The 13,918-nt window shown below is 34.9% G+C and overlaps 1 long non-coding RNA gene across 1 annotated transcript; it reads left to right on the top strand.

The window, feature by feature from the left end:
• Positions 1–708: 708 nt before the first annotated feature.
• Positions 709–8,496, top strand: LOC136036506 (uncharacterized). The gene is made up of 2 exons (XR_010619738.1): positions 709–865; positions 6,081–8,496. It is a non-coding gene; the product is annotated as an uncharacterized LOC136036506 (long non-coding RNA).
• Positions 8,497–13,918: the final 5,422 nt, after the last annotated feature.

Genomic DNA, 13,918 nt, shown 5'->3' on the forward strand with positions numbered 1-13,918 from the left:
GTCTCAGAGCTCTTATTTTAATTCCTGACCGGCATTAACCTCTTATTTTTCCTTTTTAAATCAATTTATTGATTCATAGAATTTTGTCAGAGCTCATACCAAATGATCACTTGGCTCTTAGTTCCTTCTCGCTCGTCACAAGTGCCATATGAGCTCTTAGCTCTTCTTTTAGGGGGGGGGGGGTTGCACAAGAATTTTTTGGAGGGGTTTCACAAAAAAATCAAAAAAACGCCTAAAAAAATTTTTTATTATCCATTATTGTTACGTTTTACGAGTCAGACGAAAATTTAGGTAGACGAGCAGTAGGGGGGGTGGTCAAACCCCCCAAACCCTTGGATATGGCCTTGATATCGGGAGTGTCAAACGTGATGGTATTGCCCCACTGATCATCCCTTTGAGAACAGCTTAGCAAGCTGTTTTTGGAAATTATTTCATGAGTGTGAAAATATCAAACATGACTTAACGTATGACGGCGCTCATATTTTTGTTTTCTTTATTGGATATAATTTTTGAAAATCAAATACAAATTTCAGGAGCGATAGTGAGGATATTGGATTGGTCTATTTTTCGGGGCAAAAAAAAAACTCTTTTAAATGGATTACAGTCTCATACGACTTTTTGATAACCTAATGTTTAAAACTACTGAAAAAGGAATATTTATACTCATTTTAAATGTTGCGTTTCTTTTTTAGCTGGTTGCAGTCATCGGCGAGCTCATCTGTATTTCTTAGAATCAATAAATAGCGCCACGAGATTTTTAGCTGTGCCATGTCCCTGATTACCCCACGTTCAAAAGTGGTGCATGTGGAAATTGCTCTAATCAAGATGACAATTGTATCCCCATGGGCCAACATACTCCTAGAAGGTAAATAATGCAGTATGAGTATGTCTTTCCTAGGTATTTACTTATCTTTAATGCATGAATATACGCCGGGAGAGGGGGGGGGGTGAAATTCTTTAGGGAATAAGAATAAAAAACTATGAATTATTGAAATAATGCAAGAAGTTAAGAGAAGGATTTCACAATTTTTCGACTTTACAAATATTTTGCAGCTAACACTTACACAAAAAAAGCGCATGCAAGACACATCGGTTCAGAGATCCCCCTACCCCTTGTTTCCTCCTGAAATACCTAGATTTGCTAAATTTGTCCATTAGTACTGCATTCATTGTGTTGCGAGAGCAACACTTAAGTGTTGGTCGTACTTTTTTTTCCTAGCAACCTGATTTCAGCCTATTCCTAGAAAGTGGTAAGGGTCTAACCTCTGCGGTTCTTATCGAAAATATGGAACTTAGGCTGGATTGATGAATATGACTGCATTTTGGAAAGCTTCGTAGAACTCCTACCTGGGGCCAAAAAGGATAGTTTTTGCTTGTCCTTGAGCCAGAGCCTATAGTGTGTGAAGTGAAGCAGAGTTTTATAGCCTGTGTCAGAGGGAACTATCTGAAGTTATGCAATCAAGTTTTCATTTCATGAAACCATGGTTCTGCTTTCGAGTGGAAAGCTCCGTTCTAACAGGCAAGCAGGCAGGCACCGGTTTCAAATTGAAAATGGACTAAAATCTATAAGTGTTAAATATATGCGGCAGTTGACCCGGCCCCACAGCCAATATGTCTTCTTTGAGTGATTAATAGAAAAATTTACTGAAATAAAAAAACAGGCATTTTCCCACGGGTCCGAAAGCACTGCTATCTATTGTTTCTACACATTTCTGTTCATGATTTCAGCTGAGTTTATCATTTGGTTTTTCGCACTTCTGATTGCAGCAGAGAGATGGTATCAGATGTGCCTCTTAAACTTTAAGATTTCTCTCATTACTGAAGAAATTAGAGTTTATCCTTTGCTCCTTCTTAAGTGATGACGTTGGAAACTTGGCCTACGGCAAAAAAGTCAACTTTTGAACTAAGACAGTTAAATTTTTTTTTTTCAACGGCAGTCGATAGCTCTTGATGAGCTGATCAAAGTATATGGCATCCATTTTTTGGTAGAAAAATTCCATCACGAGATGTACCAGTTTGAAAGTTTAAAGGGGCTGACAACTTCAGTAGTAAGGTACACACTGAAACCAAAAATAGGCCGATACCAACTGTGAGACATATAGAGAATTTTTAAGCAACAGTAGGATGTTGGCTCATTATCATCTTCGGCAGTGAGGGGCTCGTAAATTTTGCTAGTTGGTGTACTTATTATTTGTTTTCGGTGAATTTGATGGTAAGACCAATTTGGTTCCAGTGGTAAGACATGTAGGGTTGACTTGTTATTTTAAGAGCCTTACATATTAACAACTTCAGCGTTTAATCGAAACGAGGAACCAAAAGCAAAGTGTCGCTGTCGCAACACTTTGCTCAGCGAAGCCGAACAAACGCTGCCACAACACCTAACGTTGCCCATGCAACATAGATCTAGTTTCCTCTTAGTTTACGTGTTTTCAGCACTTTTTTAGAGTTATGCCCCCTTCCTTAAGATATCAGGCCCTCGGAAACAATAATATTTACTCGCCTGCTTTTTTGTGTAATCATAACAAACACTAGAAGAAAAAGAATAGCTAATATTAGGAAGAGAAAAAAAGAAAGATAATAAAAGAAAAGCTAATATTATCTTATAGATTGTTAAGTGACTCTGCACATATTTTTTTCCATTTGTTTATTCTTCTCATGCTATCTAAATGTAAGTATAGTGTACGTATTGGAGTAAAAAATGTTTATAGCTTTACGTGTACGTGTACGTATGTTCAAGAATAATAAAGACTCTTTAATTTTTTTCCTTTTCTTATGAGCAAGAAAACGAAACAAATAATCTCTTGATTTAATCTTACATCCAATGTCTTTTTTAAAATTAATCAAATTGTTTTAGTCGAACATGGCAAAGAATTTCATTTTTAAATTTTCGGATATTTTTTTCCCGCAATAAGTATCCATATTTAAGTAAAATCAAATTACCAGTTATATAAATGCTTGTATTTAGAAATCATAAAAATGGATAGAAAAATTTCTTATTTAGTTTAAAACTACAATATTAGTTGTTTTTTTTAGGAGAGATCTCAATAAAGGACGATAAAAAAAATAGGATGAATAATTAATCTAGTTTCAAATGATAGAGCAAAGCAGAAATAGGAGTAATTCTTATTTATTCGGAATAATTACTTAAATATCCAAATTATCTCATGGAATTTGAATTTCAAAGCTCAAAACTGCTGTTATTGCTGCACATAGATATAGTTAATTTAAATGGCCGATATTTACTTTTCTCAGTAGTGGGCTTTAGGATCCAATTTTGGTCTCAAAAAGGTTTTGACTAAAACTAATCATTGTTAACGAATGGTAATTGAATTAATAAAAAAACCAGTAATTTATTATACTAAAGCTAAGAAATCTTAAAATAAAATTGAAATTAATAGTCAAAAGTTATTACTAACGTTGGATTTCCCCTTTGAGGGATCTCAAAATCTCTCCTGTTTCACCTTTTACGTTAACTTAATAGACATGTGTTATTTGCAAATTTAGAAGGAATGGGCTTCCTGATTGACAAGATATTAATTGCAAAAAAACTATCTTAAGCCCGGCCGGGACAAATTTGTATTTTTGGAGTCAAACAAACAAAATGACAAATAACATGAAAAAAGGTTTAAAACCATCCTTACATTTGAACCTAAAATACATCTTTCCTAAAGGGACATAACTGGTATTTTTTTTTCTAGCATAATGTGCAAAAAAATAAACTGCATTTTTGACATAAAAGACGACACTATTTAGACAAACATTTTAAATCAGCAAAATTTTAACTCTCAAAGAAAAAAATTCGTATGGCCAAGTTATAAAGAAACATACGCCCCTGTAGTATTTTTACAAAGTTGGTACTGAAAATTTTAAGGTTTGCAGACTAACTCTTAAACTTAAAAATTCAGTGCAAAAAAAACAATGTTTGAAATGAGCGTTAATTTAGATATTGTAAACAGATTAATTATATTCTTAGCTATCAGCTTACATATTGGCGTTCTTGGATGCCTCTGGACGGCTTTAAGTTTGGAAGCCGTACGTTCTGTCTTAATTTAGAATTCTCTCCTAGCCAGTGTTGATTTGAATGGTACTTTTTATTAAAATTCGCTCGGGACTTTTTTCTACGAGCCTTTCGTCTTTTATTTTGTGTTAAGTTAATTCTGCATTGTGACCCTGTTGCTCTCACTTAGTATCTCTTTTTGTTTCTCAGCCTCGTTCTCTCTTTATCTGGTTTCTTAATGTTTGTCTTTCTTATTTTCTCTCTCTGCCTCCCTCTTTTTTCTCTCACAACCAATTTTTCTCTTTCACTCTTCCACTATTCCTCCCTCTCTCTTTCTCACCTACTGTCCTTAGGCTCCTCTTTTTACTTTGCCTTCCAGTAGTAAAGCTACTGGAGTATTTGATCTTTGTTTGTTTCCTGAAGCTTTATATTAATATTTTAGTTTATAAATATAAACTATTGATTGATTGACCATAGAATGGGACTTTGCGCACAAAGAAAATTTTAAAATAAAAGTATAGAGCAACAAAGGATGTCTTAACTCATTTTTAAGCAAAGCAGGGACAAGGACTGATTTTTTCTCTAATATTAAATAAAAAAAATTTTATACCTCCAGTCATCTACTTTAGCAATATTCTTAAAAAAAAAACAGATTAGAAAATGTCAAAGAACAGTATTCGACAACAAGACTCAATTATATCTTCTTAGAATATTACTTTTCTAACACATCACCCATAAAATTTTACTGGAAAAAAGAGCTGATCATTTTTTTTTCTGTGCTTTTACGTAAAACTTATGTTAAATTCAAGATATGTAACTGGAGTTTCATGAGTGAGGGAATAAAGTGATGTCACTTCTTTTGTATTCATAACTACATCTGATGGTTTTCAGTTTCAAATCCCACAGCTCTTTTGAGCCTTTATCCATGTAAAAAATGTACTTATCCAGCAGCTCCATACGTAAACATTTTACAGTTACATATCTTTAACACGAAAACGTAATACTCTTACAGCTAAAGGTCAGGCCAGTCATTTTCATGATTCTGGGATAATTGCCAAATACCTTTGTTAAACTCAATGGGAGGTTCATGTAGATCGAGGCAATGTAGATTCGGAGGCAATATAGATCAGGAGAATGCAAATGTGACTGAACATACACTGCCCTGCTAATCCTCATTCTGATAACATCTTTATCAAACGCTTTTTTCCAATCTTCTCAGAAGTGTGAAAGTGTCACGACCTTAGTGTTTGATGGTGAACACATTTTAGGCAGTTTTTATGGTGGAAAATGAAGAAGATATCATGATGGCGGTTTTTATTGGTGGAAAAACTGCGTTTTGGGTAGGTTAGAGTGTCCTTTCCTTCCTAATAATCTAGTAATAATTATTTTAAATACAGTTAATCGGCTTGTATCCCTTTGAGTAAAATAAAATTATCAAAGAAACGTAAAATAATATTTATCTCAAAAAGTCTACCACAATTCATTTTAAATATAAATAACATTACTAGCTATATATTTGTGATCTCTCATTTTCAAATATTTATGTGCTACAATGTAATTTCTGTTGTTTTTTGGGGGGAGAGGGGAGAAGAAGGGTAAAAGATATGGTGTTTCTTAGAGAGAGAACTTCTGAAGAACGTGTCTCTTTGTCTATACTGCCTTTTAATCTAGTTTAACGTTTGAAAAGCAATTCTCTCAAATTACCGGCTTAGATAAATTTACCAACTTTCTTTTTATTTTTTGAACCTAAGAATCTTTTTTATTGTCAATGAATAAAATATTCTTTTGTAACATTCCTCTGGGAAAAAAGGGGATAATGAGCCATTAATAACGCACAGGATTTGGGTTAGGGGTCGAATTGACTTTTCAATTGCAAGGCATTTTCTACATATACAGTAAGCATGCTTGTTGTCTAACCTTACAGTTGCTAGAAGCAAACCTTAAGTCCAGTTTGCCACGCAGAGCATATATTCAATATACTACAATAGGGTTCCCCTTAAGTTAGTTAAATTAATATATATCTTAAGTAGTTACAATTTTGTAAAAAACTGATTACTTCTAATTTAAAACATTTTCTTTCCAGTGCCTCTGGGACCTACTACCTCACAACAAATTCGGTGATTCCTTATGGCCAAAAATATGGATAGATGAACAATCCTTCGATTTGATTTAATGAAGAATTTCACGTCTTCGAATATTTCCAACCCCTTTGTTGACTACAATTAGCTTAACAATGCTGCTTTACCAAGCTCAATGTTTTAAGTCATACAAGTATGTGTAATTACCAACTTTGAAATTTTTTCCGGAATAATGAGAAGTGAATTGTTAGATGAAATAAGATTGCGACATTTACAAGCTCATATCCAAACCTAACACCTCTAAATTCTAACAAGTGCAGTAAAGATATTTTTCTGCAAAATATTTGCAGCACATATCAATGATGAAATTAGAATATGAAATAAACCATCTGCATCGATTATAGTGTCAAAAGGTGATAAGAGCTGATAGTTTAGTCCCGAACGTAACAGATCGTGCAAGTGCGCTTCAAGATTTAAAACACTAAAAATCTTATGATGATCGTTACCAGTCCTCAGCTAACAGAATCAAATTGGATGCATCCCTGAGGAACACATATTTCAGCATGGTTTAATCACAAAGTAATAACTCACATTGCTGATATTTTTGAAAGGCTTGCTCACAAGTCTATATGATTAAAAGACTAGTTTCAAGAGCGACCCTTATTGCACAGTCGAAGTATCCCGTTTATCTTGGTTGTGAATAATGACCACGAGACGAAAATCGATAAAGAGGGTTTCTGATAGTATTAGCAAGTGATAATTCCAGTTTAGTCCAAAAGGTGATCAGTTCAGATAGCCGCGCAGATATTAAAGCCCAAAAGCTTGGCACTAATCCTAGTCATCTCTCAGACAACAGAACTGAGGACAACAGAACTATTCGGGGATTTTGTATTCTATTGTACAAGTGAAAAGTCATCTGTCACATCACTCATTTTTTGGTATGGCTGGTTCTCTACAGATCAGTCCAGATTACTTACCTGTAAATGTTAGAAACGACCATCAAGGCACAGAAGAACTGTCCCATTTATTTAGGATTTGAATAAAAATTCTAAAACATGAAATCTATAGATGGCGTGTAGCGTTAATAAGTTAGAGCGAATGATACCAGTGAAGTCCACTCAGACCCATTGCTGTAATGATATTAAAGAACTGCAAATCTGACAATGGTATTTCTCAGCTAACAGAATCAACTTGGATTCATCCTTGGGATTCATCCTGTACTATTCCAGTACAATTGATGTAAAATATTTCTACTCAAATTGAAAGGACCGAACTAAGAAGCATTTTGCATCAGAAACGTCAAAAAACAATAGCAGTAGCCATCTGTGTCGATTATGAATAACAAGTCTAAAACATGAAATCTATAGATGGTGCGTAGGGTTAATAAGTTAATAGAGCGAATGATACCAGTGAAGTCCAATTGGACAGTCCCATTACTGTAATGATGTTAAAGAACTGCAAATCTTACAATGGCTATTGACATTTCTCAGCTAACATAATCAACTTGGATTAATCCTTGGGACTCCTATTCAAGTACAATTGATGCAAAATATTTCCACTCAAATTGAAAGGACCAATCGAATTAAGAAGCATTTTGCATCAGAAACGTGTCGATTATGAATAACAGCTCTGAAATATGTAATGAATAGATGGGTAAGTGTTAGTAAGTAAATAGAGTTGATACTTCCAGTGTGGTTCGAATAGTGAAGTTCAAATAAGTTCGAATAGTGAAGTTCGAATAGTTCGAAGTTCAAATATTCATCTGATGAAGTGCTGAAATGTGATAATAACCCGTAAAGTTTTCAGCAATAAAAATGAAGTTGGACGGATTGGGACACTTATTCCATGTAATGTAAGCAACAATAAGGGACCACATTCTTAAAAAGGCTGGATTAACAACGATTAGTCTGGATGATTAATATCAAAAACAACCATCAAAGTATAGTAGAAATGTTCCTTATATGTCGGCTGTAAATACCAAATCGAAGACTAATAGAGGATGTTCCTGATAATGTTAGTAAGTGAAAAGAACTAGTTTTGGTGCCTGTCTGACATAGAACGGTTAATAAAGTGATTTTCACGTTCCAGATTTAAAAGCATCGGGCTTGGGATTATCCTTGTCATTTAAATCAACAGGATCGAGCGAAAAATGAGCTATCTTGCGCTTCTTCGTAACCGAGGATATTGGGATTATTCTAAATTTACCAAGCCCTCAAATAAGTTCAATTGAGGCATTAAGTCTGGGTTAGTTATGTGAATGAAATAAGAAACTGGATTGGTGACAGTAATAGGACGTGAATAAAATTGTCTGGGAGAGCTAATGATGCAGTATATCTCTGAATAATTAGCTATTACCCTAATTTTTTAATAGATACTAAGTTTTTAATATAGCCTAAATATAAGTACAAAGTTTTCATATTACGAAGTGTTTTGATGAACCTTTCATTGTAGCTGAAGAGTCCGGAAATTATGTCTTTTAGGAAGACGCCCCCCCCCCCTCAAAGCTCTTAGGGCAACGGTTGTAAGTTATGTCCCAGAGGCATATAGGTTTTCTCTAGAAAGGGTGGTTGTATATACTTCAGAGGGGATTCATTGGACTGGTAATCTGAATTTCTAGTGCTCTTTTTAATGAGAAGGCAGTTACCCCCCCCCCCCCCCAAATTCTTCTTTTCCCGAAATAAATCAAATAAAAAGTTTGAGACAGTCACTTCATTGTAAATAGTCCAAAGATCATATAACAATGCTTTTCGGGTTGATACAAACCTCAAGAGTTTAGGGGCGAGGAAGTTATGCCGTGGGGCATTTAAGGTTCTTATGGAAGGGATGATTGGTTAACTGTAGAAAAGGCTCATTTGGTTGGAAATTGGAGATTTTAGCTCCCTTTTAAGCTCCTAAATTGATGGACAGCATTTAGCCCCCTCCCCCCCTCGAGAATCCCTATTTTCACCAAACGCATCTGATAAAGATTATGAGATATCGAATTTATAAAAATAGTTCAAAGAACCTATGATAATGCATCAAGGGGAAAAAATCCCCGGTGCCCTTGGGATAGGGTTGTAAGTTATGCCAAGTGGGCATATAATGCTCTAAGAGGGTCGTATGAACTTCAGATAGGGCTTATTTTATTTGAAATTGAAAGTTACAGTGCCTTTTCAAGAGTCAAAGTGATTTGAGAGCAGCCCCCCCCCCCCCTCAAACTCTTCATTCCCCTTAACACCTCCAATAAAAATTAGGAGATGGAAATTTTATTCATCGTAGTTGAAGTTTTCAAAAATTATGTCTGCAAGGAGGACGACAATCCCCCTTACATCTCTCAGGGAAAGGGTTGTAAATTGTGCCCTGGGGCAGGAGAAGGGTTGCAAGCTTTGAACTTTTCCCACTGTTTGCATACAGTTCTGGTTATTGGGAAATATACAGACGTTATCAGGAGGGATTTTTTCTAGTGGGAGGGTCGAGGGAGAGGGGATTACGTGGGAGGATCTCTCCATGAAGGATATTTTCATGGGGGAAGGGACATTTCTATAAAGGGGGCTTCGGATTTCCCAGCACCATTTAAAAACGATCATAAAATAAACAAAAAAACAAGTTTTGTCAACTGAAATTAAGGAGCAGCATTAAAACTTAAAAGGAACATAAATTATTACGTATGTTAGGGGATTCGCCTCCTAGTCAATACCTCAATCTTTACACTAAAATTTTTTTTGAACTTTCAATAGAGCTATTTATTATAATTAAACGGTCTTTGGGATTCAGGGGTCAATTCCTAAAAAATTGGAACAAAATTTGGACTTTAGCGTAAAGAGCGAGGTATTGACTAGGGGGCGAACCCCCTCATACACTTAATAATTTCTGTTTACTTAAGTTTTAATGTTGGTCCTTACTTTCAGTTGAAAAAACTTTCTTTTTAAATTTAATATCTATTAGAGACGTTGATCCGTTTTAATGATAAGGCTATTGCTGAAGTTATTGTCTCTTCATTCCCTGTCGGTTCCAAGAAGCTTCGTCTTTCTCTGATTAAGTCACTAGAGGCTTGATTTTTATTCAGGAACCACATGTCTTTTGTTTCAAAAAAATACAACCTGGAAGAATTAATCCCACAGAATCTTTCGTGACATATTGAACAGATTTTTTAAGATTATTCTTGTCGGGATGTGAAGACGTACAGATGACAGATTAGTCTTAATTTTGGACTGGTAGGTATTTACAATGGAAGGGTAGCTGCTCACTATTCCCTGCTTTTCCTTCCTTTTGCCTTCTGCTGCTTGTTTTTTCACTTGTGCTAATTTTGTCTGACAACGTTTGTCTTACTTTGTGCTGCTGGTCTTCGGTGGCTAGAGTTGTGATTTTGGTGTTATTACTTCCATTGCTTAAGAGTCAATTTAATATAAGTTTGGTGCAATAAAAAGTGAAAGCAAAAATAATGAAAAAGAAATACACGTCATAATTCTATTGACGTTATGATAATCAGATTTATATGTTTTTATAAATAGATGGCGTTGATAGATATCTTTTTTACTCGTGATGCTTTTTCGTATAAGTCTTCCTTATAGAAAATCAAACTGTTTCCTCTGATAGAAAATCAAACTGTAATCACAAGTGTACTAATTTATAGTAGAGAGCATACAGAATGACAGCAGACCTTCCTTCCTCGATCAAAGACATCCAATCGAATGTATGCTAAACATAAAATCAATCTAAGCGAGTGTCTCTAGCCAGATAGAAATTAATCACAAATTTCATTTTTGCCGTTACTGGTTCAAATATATTTTATTTGAATATACATTATTGTCATCCTTTTGTATCCCTGTAAGCAGGGACGTATCCGTTATTTTGTAGGGAGGGGGAGGGGTTCACAAAAGGATTTTTTTCGGGGGGTGGGGGCTACAAAAAAATCTATAAAAAACGTAAGCAAAAGTTTTTTTATTCACCTTTGGGTACTTGTATGATATACCTCCTGCAGCTCAAGTTGTTCTTGCGTCTACGCACTGTAAACCAGTTTCTGTCGCTGATTTATTTCAACTTAGCGTGAGAAAGGACAAAGAGAAGTAACAGAATAGATGGAAAACATGTAATTTGGGCTCTATATTTGCACATTATGGGGGTGAGGGTAAACTATTTGGAGACTGTGAAGCCAGAAAACAATTCTTACTTCATAATGTCAGAATAATTGTAGCTAACACATTATGTGTACAGAACCGCTATACTTTACCCCCTTTCCCCCTAATATGAAAATACATAGCCCGAACTTGTTTCCAAAGAATTATATTTTTTATCATACTTAGGTATATTTTATTAGGATTGACCTAACTTAACTTCTTGAGATGCAGGGGTTTCATCATACAAATGCAACTTTTTGTTACGTTTCTATGAGTTACTCTGAGCCTTGGCTCAGTCTTTGCTAATAATACTACCAAGGTAAGTGAAGGTGTTCACCTGATCAATATGTTCGTTACCAAACGTCACCTGTTCATCTTCACTTATTCCAAGCCTGAGTGACTTAGTCTTCTTAATTTTCATTTTCGAACCTTTTAGCATCCTGAACTTACCAAACTTCTAAGAACTCATTCATTTTGCTCAAGCTTTCACCTAGGATGCTTGAATCATCAGTATAATCTAAATCCAGGAAAGTTTTTCCTCCCCATTTGATTCTGAGTTCTCCCATTGCCTTTCCTGTGCTCCTTTCCATCAAAATGATCCATAGAACACAGCTCTGCTTAACTCCTAATTTAATACGAAACCAGCTGCTAACTTCGGTTCCTACCGTAACCCAGGAGTGTTATTCTCGTACATAGAACTAAGCACTTTAATGTATTTATTTGTTTTACCATACAACGATAAGACCTTCGGGGTAGGTTTGTATATTAATAACAATGTCTTCTAAATTAATATGGGGAATTTGTTGTCCTACATTCATAAAAACTTAGTTGGGTCCTAAGTTACTTACGGCCTTAAGGAGGGATCATTAGCTTAGTACTGTTTTAAGAAACGGTTTTCCAACCAACGTGTGCAGTTTGATTATTTTTTGATTTGGGGTAATTAACTTCGACCGATGGTTTTGGAGCAAATTTTATTTTAAGGTGTTAAATTTTCACTTTTTCCTTATTTCATGCAAAATTCTATACATGTATAGCTCTACTGCAGTCTCAAAGTTAAGTTGGACAAGAGCAAAAACACGCTTTTGTTAAGAAAATCAAGCGCAAGAACTGCCTTCCATGAACAGAGGATTGTTGTCCATCTCTAAATACGTACTCTCTGAAGCCCAAAGAAAGACAAGTCAACGCCATCTATCATCGCTTGCAGAAATCCTAAAGTTGCCCGTTCTTTTTTCAGCTTTTATTCTGGAATGGTAGTAATGGTGTTTCTTTTTCCGCCTAAATAGAGGAAATTACGCATGCGAGGGGATTTCAGAGCCTATATTTCTCAAAATAAAAAAGTTTAACCGAATTTTCCCACGCTCCATATTCAATTTCTGAAACAATTTTGTTTGCCATTGTTACCCCCCCCCCCCTCCAAAAAACTCCTGAGCTAATGCCTATATGAATCATAAGCATTTTCGCTTTTTCAATCTGACTCTGTAGGCTATCTGTAGCAGTCGGAAGAAAAATCTAGTACTATGTCAGAGGGATTTTCATTGTTTAGTTTTGCTAACTAACGCTACAATACCTTTGGCACTAGTTGCTCTTATTTTTGAGATGGCTATTTTGTTCAGCATATTTGAACGGTCTACTAAGTATGTTTTTAGGTCTTTTGGGTATGTTAAAACCCCAAAAGATATTTAGGTGTATTTAGAGGGTATTTAGCTGATATAATATAATTTAAATAAATTACATAAATTATTTATAATTCTAATTAACATAAAATATAGGTATTTAGCTCATATAATCATGGTTATCACAGCAACTGTATATAAAGCATAAAAACCCGAATGCACTGTCTATACGTCCGGAAGGCTTTATCTATAGAAAAACAGGTAAAAATGAACCCAAATAATATTAACAATCTCAGTCGCCCAGTTGCCTACAAGTCCTATGGACATGGCCTGTCATAAATCTTTATTTTTTATTTTTTGGTCTCCAAATGTCTTCAAATGGCTACCAGACCTGGCTCCCTGTCTTGACAGATCTATCGTTATTTTACTCTAATCAGCTATGGATCTTAGGTTTTTCTTCCCTTCCACCAAATTGATAATTTAAACCAATTTATATGTTCAACATTGACTATCTGCCATTTAAGGCTAAACATTGTACATGTGATACACGACTATAAATAATATTTGAGCGCTAGAACTCATCATTTCTTTTCCAAATAATGAACATCAAGCGCTGTCTATTATTACCACTGTAGATTTTATATTATATACAGTAGATTTTACATAATATATACAGAATATATATATTATAACTATGATAAATATATTACTATGATTTATAGGATATATGTAATTAGAATTTATGAATTTATACACAGTGATTATTACCAATTAAAATCCTTCACTCTTTTTATTTTTACCCTCTATCGATGACAAAGTCGCTACTTGTGGTGCTTAGATTACGTGCGAAGATACACGCGTGAACATGTAAGCACGCAAACGAATCATCGACACTGAAAATAGAAGAGGGGGGACAGGAGAATGTATCACTGGGAACAAAAAAAAAATCGAAATGTATAGATAGAAAACTTGAGGAATTTCTATTTAAATCTTGGGAAAACAGATCGTAGTATCAATTGTACTCTTTTGGAAGAATTCCTTGTGGCACCAAATGTACCTAATGCTATTGTGTAACCTATAATGCTATAATGCTATATGTGTAGCTATAATGTACCTAATTACTCTTCCACCCGT

Source organism: Artemia franciscana, chromosome 15 (genome assembly GCF_032884065.1).
Source record: "Artemia franciscana chromosome 15, ASM3288406v1, whole genome shotgun sequence".
Lineage (NCBI taxonomy): Eukaryota > Metazoa > Arthropoda > Branchiopoda > Anostraca > Artemiidae > Artemia > Artemia franciscana.